This window comes from Schistocerca piceifrons, chromosome 1, assembly GCF_021461385.2.
Source record: "Schistocerca piceifrons isolate TAMUIC-IGC-003096 chromosome 1, iqSchPice1.1, whole genome shotgun sequence".
Lineage (NCBI taxonomy): Eukaryota > Metazoa > Arthropoda > Insecta > Orthoptera > Acrididae > Schistocerca > Schistocerca piceifrons.
In genome coordinates, this window is record NC_060138.1 from 453,306,810 (window position 1) to 453,318,906 (window position 12,097).

The 12,097-nt window shown below is 44.2% G+C and overlaps 1 protein-coding gene across 1 annotated transcript in view; it reads left to right on the forward strand.

The window, feature by feature from the left end:
* LOC124795380 (rotatin) overlaps positions 1-12,097 on the forward strand; it is a 395,098-nt gene that overhangs the window by 113,830 nt on the left and 269,171 nt on the right. The window lies entirely within an intron of this gene.

The window sequence follows — 12,097 nt, forward strand, 5'->3', positions numbered from 1 at the left end:
AGAAGGGTGAGTGACACACACACACACACACACACACACACACACAGAAAGAGAGAGATTCCCCAAATGAGGGTGTGATTTGTGTGTGTGTGGGGAGGGGGGGGTGGGGGGGGGGATAGGTGGTAGAAGGCAGAATACAAAATGGACAAGGAAGGAGTGGAGTGGTGTGGACAGGAGGACAGAGAGAAGGGGAAAAGTGTTGTGGGTGATGGGTGCATTAGTGTATGGGACAGATCTTGCACCTGGACTACCTACAATGGAATGAACTATGGAGTGTAGCACTGAAAGAACTAAGGTTTTCCATGCCAAGAGACCAGATCATGACAGTAGTTGGGAGGTGTTGCTCAACAAAGGCAGAGGTTCATTACTGTGGAATGATGACGAGTAGGGAGGGCTATAGGTTTGGGTTTATGGAGTTTGAAGAGTAGGTAAAATGTAGCAGTGCAGGTGGTGCAAGGGGGCAGATGGATTCAGATGCTAGATTTTGGAATGGACCTAAGGCCTTGACAAACTGCTGAAAGTCATGACTTCTGGGAAGGGATCATGATTATAAGCCAACGGCTTTCCCGCAGTGGTAACACTGGTTCCCATCAGATCACCGAAGTTAAGTGCTGTCTGACTGGGCTAGCACTTGGATCCGATCTACCGAGCACTGTTGGCAAGTGGGGTGCTCTCAGCCCTTTGAGGCAAACTGAGGAGCTGCTTGATTGAGAAGTAGTGGCTTCAGTCTCGTAAACTGACATACGGCCAGGAGAGCGCTTGCTGACCACCTGCTCTTCCATATCTGCATCCAGCGATGCCTGTGGGCTGAGGATGACATGGCGGCCAGTCAGTACCGTTAGACCTTCAAAGGCCTGTTTGGACGGAATTTAGTTTAGTTTAGTTTAGTATCATGATTATAAGGTTTGTACGCAAGTCCCTTACGAGTCCAGCAAGGTTACACTTCGCTTTTGGGCTAAAGATGAGGCCTTTAGAAACAGAAATGTTCACAACAGTGTTACAGGATGTGTGTTCAGGAGCAGTGTGTTTTGTGCAGGGTGGAGGAAGATTTTGGGGATGTGGATTGCAGAGTAGGTCACTAGAGCATGGTTGGGGAGCTATGAGGGGTTGACGGGGTGGTTAAATCAGAGTTCTAGGCTCTTTCTTGGGTATAGGCAGTCCCTTGTGGGCATAGAACAGGAGTAGCTGAGATAACTTCCTCAGATGGTGCTATGAATGCAGTTCCAGGTGTTGTCGGGAAAGAGTTTCTGTTGCAGTGATAGCATTCAGAAAGTAACAGAGTAAAAAGATTTTACAAAAGGTTGTCAGGTATGGTTTGAGCCTGGACTGTATGATTATGGAGGACCAGACTGGTGATGGTGAGGGTCTGGTGGAATTGGAGGTGGTGAAGGTTCTTGTGGTAGGAGAGGTAACAACCCAAGATGATACTTTTAATGGCAAGCTCATTAGGTGGGATGCCGTTGCTAGACAAGTTTCAGAAAGAGCATGTGTGATTGGAGTTATGCTAGGGCAAAGGAGAGTTTTCAGAATTGGCAGAGGTAGACTGAGTAGTTAACTGTTTATTCAGTCACTTCTTTTTTCTCCCAAACATCCAATCTGAATCCATCCTCATTCAACCTCTGCCAGTTTTGAAAACTCTCATTTGTTGTAGCAAAGCTCCAGTCGCACATACTTTTTTTGAAATCTTGAGTGCACATAGTATCCCACCTAATAGGCTTACCATTAAAATTGGCATCTCTAGCTGGCAACCATTTTACCTCAAGAAGCTTCAATTTACCAAATCCATCAGTCCCTCACTCTCACCAGCATGGTCTTTCATAGTCATTAAATCCAAGCTCAAAGCACTCTCTCTATTCACTACTCCTTTTGCAAGATCCTTTTACTCTGTGATTACAACTTCCTGAATCCCATCACTGCAGTACAAACTGCAGTCAACAGTTGGAACAGTGTTTCTAGCAATACCTGAGGAAGCTGTCTGAGTTACTCCTGCCTTATGCCTGTATGACATTACCTATAACCAAGAAAGAGCCTACTGCTCTGATACTGCCTCCCCATCAACCCCTTGTAGCTCCTCAACCACGCTCTGCTGACTTACTCCGCCCTCTACATCCCCAAAAAGCTTGCTCCCCCCTTCAATGAAACACACTGCCCCTGAACACTCATCGCATAACAACGTTGTCAACATTTCTGCCAAAACTCTGGCCCCTGTGGAAGCCGCAGTACTTTCTAAAGACCTCATCTTTAGCTTAAAGACTTTTACTCATTATTGTCTGTGGAAATATTTCTTTGCTATGCACTCCACAGACAACAGCCAACCAAAACCACAAGTAGAACTTCATTTGAAACTGCTCCAACCTCCCTCCAATTGTAATCCTCCTCCCCTTCCACCCAATCATCCCAAGTCAATCTTGCAGGGATTCAACATCACTCCTGTGGACAGACTATCTATAACATGAAAACCAACCCATATCTTTGCGTCTTTCCCACAGACAAAGACATGACCATGAATTATAGTGACTATGTGGCTGAAGCAACTTTCTGACACCTCTGCATAGAGACTGTATGAATGTGATCCAATACCAAAAGTCTGTCTCAGCCCCCAGCAGCTCCTCAAGACCTTAGGTCCACTCCCAAAACCTGGCACCGGAATCCATTTACTTCCTCACACCAACAGTTCCCTGCATTGCGACCTTTCACTTACTGCCCAAAATCCATGCACTCAACCCCATAGGCCTCCCTATTGGTCATCCCCTTGTGGCCAAGTACAATGCTCCCACAGAAAAAAGTCAGATGGAAAAACGGAATTGCAGTGGACATGCAGTGTTGTTCGCACACTTGTGCCATTCTTTGATTAATTTCTGTTCTCTGCACTCCTTCCATCAGAAAATGCACTCCATGCTTTTGCCCTTCTTTTGAAGTCCAATAGATGGTTGACATACGTGCAGTTTTGATCTGTCGTCACATGGGTGTGTGCACTTGTTCATGTAGTGACAAGTTTAAGGTCTCAGCACTCTTATCGGGTCCATGCCTTCTTCCATATGTAATGACAGTACGCTTGTTTCTGTAGGTTATTTTACTTCCTCCATCTTGGAAAATTAGAGATAATATGGTGGCTTAGCAACAGTTGTCCTCCATATACACACAGGTTTGCCACAAAATCTGGAAATCAGGGAATTTCAAATGTATCGGGGAAATATCAGCAAAATTTGAAACAAAAACAATGGTAAAATCTCATTGTCTCATTTCATGAATACAGTGTCTGTGACAAGTGAATAGCTGGGCACGTAATTGGACTTCCACGGCGGGCCAAAACTGCAAGCCATTTCTGTGGGTATCTCTTAACAGATCGGGCCTGGCGATCTGAAGCCCATTATTTTCCACTAATGTGTAAGCCCTGTCCATCACTTCTAGTCTCACCGATCTGCCTGCAGTCAGAGTCCATTTTTGTGTGGCATAATGTGGCAGATTTTCGTGGTTTATCCAAGGACCCAGGACTGGTGCTCCTCGGCAGGCCAGAGGCCACGGGCAATGGATTTCAGGAATTGTGACTGTCTCACCACAAGTACAATGTACAGTGCAACGTTTTATTGACTTTTATTTATTCTAGGAAATTTTGGCACTTTAAAAATAATTTCTATTTGAGAAAGTATGGACGATAAGAAGCAGAAAATTGTGGCAGTCACTGGCAATTTGTACACGATGTACTCATATATTTCTCGAAAGAAAAATCACACACTACCTGTAATATAGTTGACATAACACAGTGACTAATAACTGACAATAATGAACGCAGTAGAACCAACATGTTATTGGTGGTCACCCATAGTGTTGGTTTACACAACTCTTCCCTGTCTTATACACTTCTTTCAAGAGGTCTACTTTTTTCTGAGGTTATTTCTGAAATCAGTGAAGGTATTTTAAATCTACCTTGCACCTCCAAGGAAATGTGTATTTTTGTCACAAATGTATTTCATTTTATTGAAATAAAATAGCAAGAGTGGTCTCAGTGGACACACTTACCATTTGCCTTGCTTTCTCCATTTGAAAACAGTTCATTACAAAAGATGTTGATGTTAGTATTTAAGATATGTGCTCACACGGAGGAGAAATCTACTACAGGGCCTCAGCCTTTGCAGCGTCTTTTCCCTTCCGTGCTGCATGTCTATCCTCTTGCTGTTCTTTTTCCCCTCCCTTGGGGAACATATCTGGGGTGTTTTTGGGTATGCTTTGCACCATCCGTAGCTGACATAAAAACAGTATTACCACTGTTTTTCATTCCTTTTTCATTTTTTCATTTACCTTCTCGTATCCTTCCTCTGCTTCAGCATTTGAGGCTCCTCTTTTTTCGTCTTCCTTCCTGTGCACACCTGAAGGCAGCCCCATGCGTCTGACGTATAACAGGTGACTGGGTAACATGTAATTCCCAGCCCCGGGTCAACAGGTAGGGTTCGCACATACCCCATGCTACAGAGCAGGCCCAGAGAGGGGGGTGATTCCCTGAGCTGCTACCTTCCCAAATTGCCAATTGGTCCCTCTGTCAGGTGTTTGGGAGGTGTGACCTGAGGTGTGAACAGTTACCTGAGGCGGGTGCACCCCCTTAGGAAGGGGGACCCCAGTTGAAAGGAGTGTGCCATTGGACCTACTGGCAATCATGGGGGATGTTCTCGCAATGAGCCAATTATCTTCACAATCGACATCTACAAATTATAAATGGAATGAGGCTAATGATTTAAAGACCTTCTCAGCTGCACCTCAGTTCCTCGTGGTTTCGTTTATTGAAGACGGTCAGTCCTTCACAATGGTAAATCTGTTTATTATTCAGAAAGGTTTTGATGCAGTTGGCAGCCCTGTGAAATCCTGCTCTTGTTTATGGAATGACCCGTTGCTTTTGGAGACTAATTCTGGTTCTCAAGCACAACTGCTGCCACTTCACTTCTACACGGCTATACTGTTTGTGTCAAGGCCCATCAAACACTGAATTCTTCCTGTGGTGTTATTTACACTAGGCTGCTCGATGGTCTGACCTAGGCCAAAATCCAAACATACCTCTCTGATCAGAATGTCATTGCCGTCCATAGGGTGATGAAAAAGGTAGATGCCTCTTTATTGCCCACACACACTCTTTTTCTCACCTTTGATAGAGTGTTGCTTCCATCCAAGATCAAAGCAGGCTATGAGGTCTCACAGTCTAACTGTACAGCCCAAATCTGATGCGCTACTACCAGTGTCATCATTTCAGCTCTTGTTTATGGAATGACCCATTGCTTTTGGAGACTACTACCAGTGTCATCATTTCAACTCTTGTTTATGGAATGACCTGTTGCTTTTGGAGACTACTTCTGGTTCTCAAGAACAACAACTGCTTGCCACTTCACTTCTCCACAGCTATACTGTTTGTGTCAAGGCCCATCAAACACTGAATTCTTCCTGTGGTGTTATTTACACTAGGCTGCTCGATGGTCTGACCGAGGCCGAAATCCAAACGCACCTCTCTGATCAGAATGTCATCGCCGTCCATAGGCTGATGAAAAAGGTAGATGCCTCTTTAGTGCCCACACACACTCTTTTTCCACCTTTGATAGAGTGTTGCTTCCATCCAAGATCAAAGCAGGCTATGAGGTCTCACAGTCGAGCCGTACAGTCCAAACCTGATGCGCTACTACCAGTTTCATCATTTCAACAGCACACGAATGTCTTGTCAACACCTGGCCAAATATGTAACCTGTGGTAGGGATGCGCACAGGGGCGATTGTCCACCTCCTTCTCCCTGCTTTATCAACTGCATTGGCGACCATGCTGCTTCCTCTCAAGATTGTCCCATGTATGTTGATGAGCGGGCTGTCCAGGAGATCTGGGTAATGGAAAAAGTTCCTTACCCAGTCACTCGCAAGTTATTGGCTTGTTGCAAACCCTGCGCTCTACTGTCTGGCACGTATAGTACTTTTCTTGCTACATCTCACTCCATGAAGGTCATAACCACACAGACATGTGACCTCAAATTCAGCTCTGAAGCTGTGAAATCACCCATTGTCATGGTAGCATTGCAATCCCCTCGTCCAGCTGTGCAACAAGCTATCAATCTTTCACTCAAGGGGCAAAGTCACCAGCTACATAACCGGCAGGCCAGAAAGGACAAGAGGAATACTCCCATGAAGACTCCCCATGACCCTCCTGCCAACCAGCACCTGAGTCTTTCTCTGCTAACCAGAAAGGCTCGACGAAGTCCAACAAAGGCAAATGGTCTTTTTTGCCAACTTGAAGATCCTCATCTACGGTGTCGCCATATGATACCTTGCCCGGCTCGCCTCCGTGTTGCCGGTGCTTACCACCAACCATTTTTCTGCGTTGGACTCCGCAGGCCAACAGCAGAAGAAAGCTGATGCTTGTGTGGACCTCATGGAGCAGGATCCTCATGCCTTGGTGCCCTGTGACAGAGAGTCTTCGCAGGCTGGTACTCAGCGGTCACCAAGATGACACTACTTCTTTTCCTCATCACGACTCTATTCCAATGGAATGTTCACGGCCTTCAATCCAACAAAGAGGACTTCGGCTGCTTTTAGAATTACAGTGTCCACTTGTACTCTGCCCTCAGGAAACAAAATTGCGTCCTCAAGACCGCTTTGAGCTTTCGCATTTCTTCCTGGTACATTTTGACTTCCACCCAAGGTCAGAATTCAATCTTGTGAGGGAGTCTTGATGCTCATACTGGATGACGTTCATAGTCAACCCATCTCCCCTACTACCCGTCTTCAAGCTCTTGCAGTTTGCCTTTTCCCTTCTCACTTTACCTTTCCCTTTGTACCATTTACATCCCTCCATCATTCAGTGTCACCACAGCCAACTTCCTCCAGCTTATTGGGCAGCTACATCACCTATTTCTGCTGCCCACCATTCCATTTGGGGTTCTCCCAGTAATCTGCCTTGAGAGGTGCCTTCTTGGCTGACCTTCTTAATCAACTTAACTTTTCTGCCATAACACAGAAGCACCCATGTTATTTTCAGACTCCTCACACATCTATTTCCATTTGGACCTATCCTCCTGCACAGCCCATCTTGCCCATCATCTTGAGTGGTCCTTCTGTAACCTACTAGAGCGACCGTTTCCCGTGTGCTCTCCCTTTGCTGACTCCTACCCCACCTCCATGCACACCTGAATCACAGCTTACTAAGGCTGACTGGAGGCTTTAGTCCTCCCTGGCAACCTTCGACGAACACAGTTTCCCCAGTTGTGATGACCAGGTGGAATATCTTACAAACATTATCCTTACTGCCGCAGAACATTCCATTCTTCGCACATCCTCGTTACCGTACCATGTACCAGTCCCATGATGGACTGAGGCATGCCATGACGCAATTCTTGTGTGTAAACATGCTCTCTGTGCTTTTAATTGTCACCCTATGGCGGCAAACTGCATTCATTATAAACCGATGTGTGCACAGTGTTGTCACGTTCTTCGGGATAACAAAAAAGCTAGCTGGATTTAATTTACTAGTTCTTTTAACAGTTCCACCCCATCTTCCCTCGTGTGGGCCAACCTCCGACGGCTCTCTGAGACCGAGATCCATTACCCAGTTTCTGGCCTGACAGTAGCAGATGATGTCATCATGGACCCTATTGCTATCTCCAACACCTTGGGCTGCCATTTTGCAGAAATTTCGAGCTCCTCCCACTATCACCATGCCTTCCTCCATTGGAAACAAGTGGAGGAGGCTCAGGCGATACCTTCTCTTCTCAGAATCCTGAGTGTTACAATACCATCTTTACTATGAGAGAGCTACATCATGTTCTCACTTCATGCAGATCCTCTGCCCCAGGGCCAAATGCTGTTCACGTTCAAATGTTGCAGCACCTTTCTCTTAAGCACTTTCTGCATAATATGTACAAGTTTCCCAGACACTGGGTTGAAGCCACTGTCATACCCATACCCAAGCCCAGTAAGGACAAACACCTTCCTTGTAGCTACTGCTCCATCTCTCTCACCAGCTGTTTTTGCAAGGTGATGGAACGTATGATTCATGCCCGGCTGGTATGGTGGCTCGAGTCTTGCATTTTATTAACCACTGCACAGTGCGGATTTTGAGCTCACTGTTCTGCAGTTGACCATCTCGTCACTTTGTTCACCCATGTCATGAATGGTTTTGTGCAGAAATCCCAGGTTGTGGCCGTGTTTTACGGTTTGGAGAAAGGCTATGACACCTGCTGGAGGACTGTGTTGTTTCCGCAGCCGCCCCCCCCCCCCCCCCCCCCTGTTTTCTTTTTTAAGAATTTTTTTTAAAAACCGAGGTTTGAATGTACGTGTGGGTTCTGCCTAGTTGGACACCTTTATCCAGGAAAACGGTGTGCCTCAGAGTACTGTCCTGAGTGTTGTCTTCTTTGCTATCGTGATTAACCTTATAATGGCCTGTCTCCAGCCGTGCGTCTCCTGCTCTCTTTTTGTTAAAAATTTTGCCCACTATTGCAGTTCTTCATAGACCTGTCTGATTGAGCGGTGTCTTCAGCAATGTCTCGATTGTCTTTACTCATGGAGCATTGACAATGGCTTCCGTTTTTCCACTGACAAAGTCATTTGTATGAACTTCTGTCTGCACAATTGATTTCTTCCACTATCTTTACATCTTGGGCCTATTGCTCTTCCATTTGTTGAAACAATGGAATTCCTGGGGCTCATGCTTGATAGGAAAGCCTGATTGAGAGTCTGTATGCAGAATCCATTGAACTACTGCTGTCCTATCACCATGACAGCCCCCTCAGCAGGTAAGTATGCCATTTGTCTGCCATGCATGGCCATCCACCCTACGCCTCCTTCTTCGATGACTCCTTTGATTGCCAGTATGCGGGCCATCCCTCTTCTCTGTTACCTCCTGGAGTTCGCTTTTGGCTCATGCTCTTTCAGGTTAACTTCAAATTCCCTGCAACTTTCCTGGTGGGTGTGGACCCCTCACCATCTTGGCTTCATGCAGCAGCCCGTGTTCACCTTGGCCTCCATTCACTTCGTAAGGACACTTGTTCTATTGCCTTCAGTTTCACAAGCTTCACATGGAATTTCGCAATAGTACCTTTGTGTACACTGATGGCTCTCAGACTGATCGTGATGTCGGGTGAGCCTTCGTCATTGGTGCCAACGTTTTTTGGTATCGGCTTCCGGCACACTGCTCAGTGTTTATGACAGAATTCTTTGTCCTATGTCAAGCCATGGAGTACATCCAGCGACACACTTTTTCAATTGTGTCATTTACTCAGACTCTCGCAGCACTCTTCAAAGCCTCTGTGCACTGTACAGTGTCCATCTCTTAGTGCAATGGGTCCAGGAAAGCTTGCACTTGCTCATTCTTGATGGTGGCACTGTGATGTTTGTGAGTTCCTGGTCAAGTTGGTCTGACAGGAAATGAGGCTGCTGACGCTGCTGCCAAGGCTGCAGTCCTCGTCCCTCATCCTCCTAGTTCTTGCATTCACTTTGATGATCTCTGTGTTGCCTTCTTTCAGAAGGTGGTGTGACTTTGGCATCACCACTGGTCATCCCTTCATGGGAATAAGCTCCAGGTTATGAAGCCTCTTCCAGCAGCTTGGATGACCTCCTATCGCCCCTCCCACCATGAGGAGGTCATTGTAACTAGGTTACGTATTGGGCACTGCCATTTTAGCCATTGCCATTTGTTAAGTGGTGCTCCCCCACCACTTTGTGCACATAGCACCCAACTTTTAACTGGCCGCCATTTCCTGACAGAATGCCCTTTATTTGACCAGTTATGTTCTTGTCTAAGTTTTCTGTCTGAGTTATCGGCCGCTTTAGTGAACGACACATGGGCTGTCGACTGTGTTTTACTTTTTATTCATTGTAGCAATATGGCGAAGGCCATTTAATTTTTAGTTCTGGACCTCCATTTCTCTATTGTGTATTTTATAGACTTTTCTCCATGTCCCTGTTTTTAGATGTCTTCTCATCTGTCATTGGGGTTTGACATGTTGTCATTTTTAACTCCTCTCTTTGTCTTCATGTTCCACAGTTTTGACATGGGTGTGTATGACCCTAGTTGTTTTTGCGCCCTAAAACAAAACAAAATGGGGGAGAAATATAGAAGTCCTTACATTTTTTGTCAACCTATGTCTTTACTTACCCTTGACATCTCTAAATTTGTCAGGGAAAAAATGCTGGAAATCAGGGAAATATCAGAGAACTTCACGTGGAGAAACTTGTGGCAACTCTGGACACTATTCATGAAAAGAACAGGAAGGAGAGAATGATAGTGGTGCCAGAAGTACCCTCCACCACACACTGCTTGGTGGCTTCTGCAGTTTAGGATTAGATCTAGAAAACAGGTGCTTATATTTACCACTGGTAGAAAAAATGATATGGTAGAGAGTGACTTATTTACTCACTGATTGGTTAGCAAACATTAGACTTCATGTCTAAACAGCTATAATAGTTCATGTCTATACTAAATTAGATTTGATGTGACTTGCCAACCTGGAATTTAGCTTTCAAATTCCAGCAGCTTACAACTAATACATCCATGATAAAAACATAACTAGAGCTATATTGCTGGCTACAATTAATATTCATAGGCATTGATGGGTGTCTACTGAATGAAACAAGCTGTATAAAATTCCATGTCGTCCAGCTGGATGATGAGTTAAAATGAAGTCAACACACAGATAAACTAATCAAGAATCTCAGTTCACCCTTAGAAGCATGTCTCATGGTGTAGAGGCAGAGGTGTTGACATATTTTGCATATTTTCACTTTGCATTGTATTATTGAAATTATCTTCTGGGGCAGTGCATGTAAGGGAAATAAAGTGAGAATAATTGTGTAAAGCAGATAACTGAAAATGTTGCAGAAACCTTTAGAAGGATCTAGGAAGTCTTACATTCCTTTCTCAGTGCATTAAGTCTTTAATGGTTTTTGTTGCTGATGATAAAAAATCAGTCAGCTGAACTGTGATTTGCATACCACAATGCAGAACACAAAAATAATTTTCATATTGACTTTGCCACCTTGTGTAGTGTTCAGAAAGGAACTATTTGCTGTGGCGAGAAGATATCTGACAAGCTCTCATCCACCATAAAAGCAAGAAATTGGGAATCTATAGCAAGTCAAAAGAAAATTAAAAACTTACCTCTTTAGGCATTCTTTTTACAAATTATCCGAATATCTAGATTAAGATTATCTGAATATCCAGATTCAGGGATTGAAAAGTTACATTAGCTGCTTGGCAAGTAATAGTGCTCGCAGTAAAGCAGCATGACTGGTCGTAATGTACTGTACATGGTGCTCAGTATTTACAATATAGGTTCTTTGAAATATATTACATCAGGTAAATATTACGGAACTAATAGCAGATAAATTGTAGTTTTATATAACAACTGAGAAGGCAGCAGCTTATTTCAAAGTAGCAGCGTTCTTTCTAATTTACCCTATCAGATACAGAAGGCTTAAGTGTGAATAGCATTAAGCAATATAGTGATAGTTTAAAGTTTACAGATTAAGTTTCTATGATTTCCTTGTCTTTTCATAATTGATACCTTGGCTTATTGTGCATCCTGAAAATTCTCCTCCATGATGGATCTACAGAACATAGTGAAAGAAAGAAAGAATGAATGAATGAATGAATAAGTTCATGTTTCTGATCAAAGACAGTGCAGTTTCATGTTTCATAGCCATACCTATCCAGAGATTCTTGTTGTTATGTTCAGATACTACTATGAATTCTGAACCAATCAAGAATGGTTAGACAGTTGGTAGTACCATAGCACACTGCCATCGCATCTGGGCCCAGAGCTGCAGAAGTATAATGCCTCTGCTTGTTGGAGTTTTGATATCTATGTGGGTCATGAGCTTTGCCTGAGGAAGGCTGTGCTGTGCCCTCCACATAAAACAGTAGCAGTCTATGTCTGCAAGTTTTCAGCGTTAGCCATTCAACACAATAATGAAACTGCTAACACCCAGTCTTGTCACTAATGTTGAACAGATTTTCATAAACTGTGTACTGTCACACTTTCTATATTGCAGTCCTTTAAAATTCATTTATTGCATATTATTTTATATTAGTCATATTAGCTTTAACTTTTCTTTGTCTTTTTAGAATTATTTCTCCT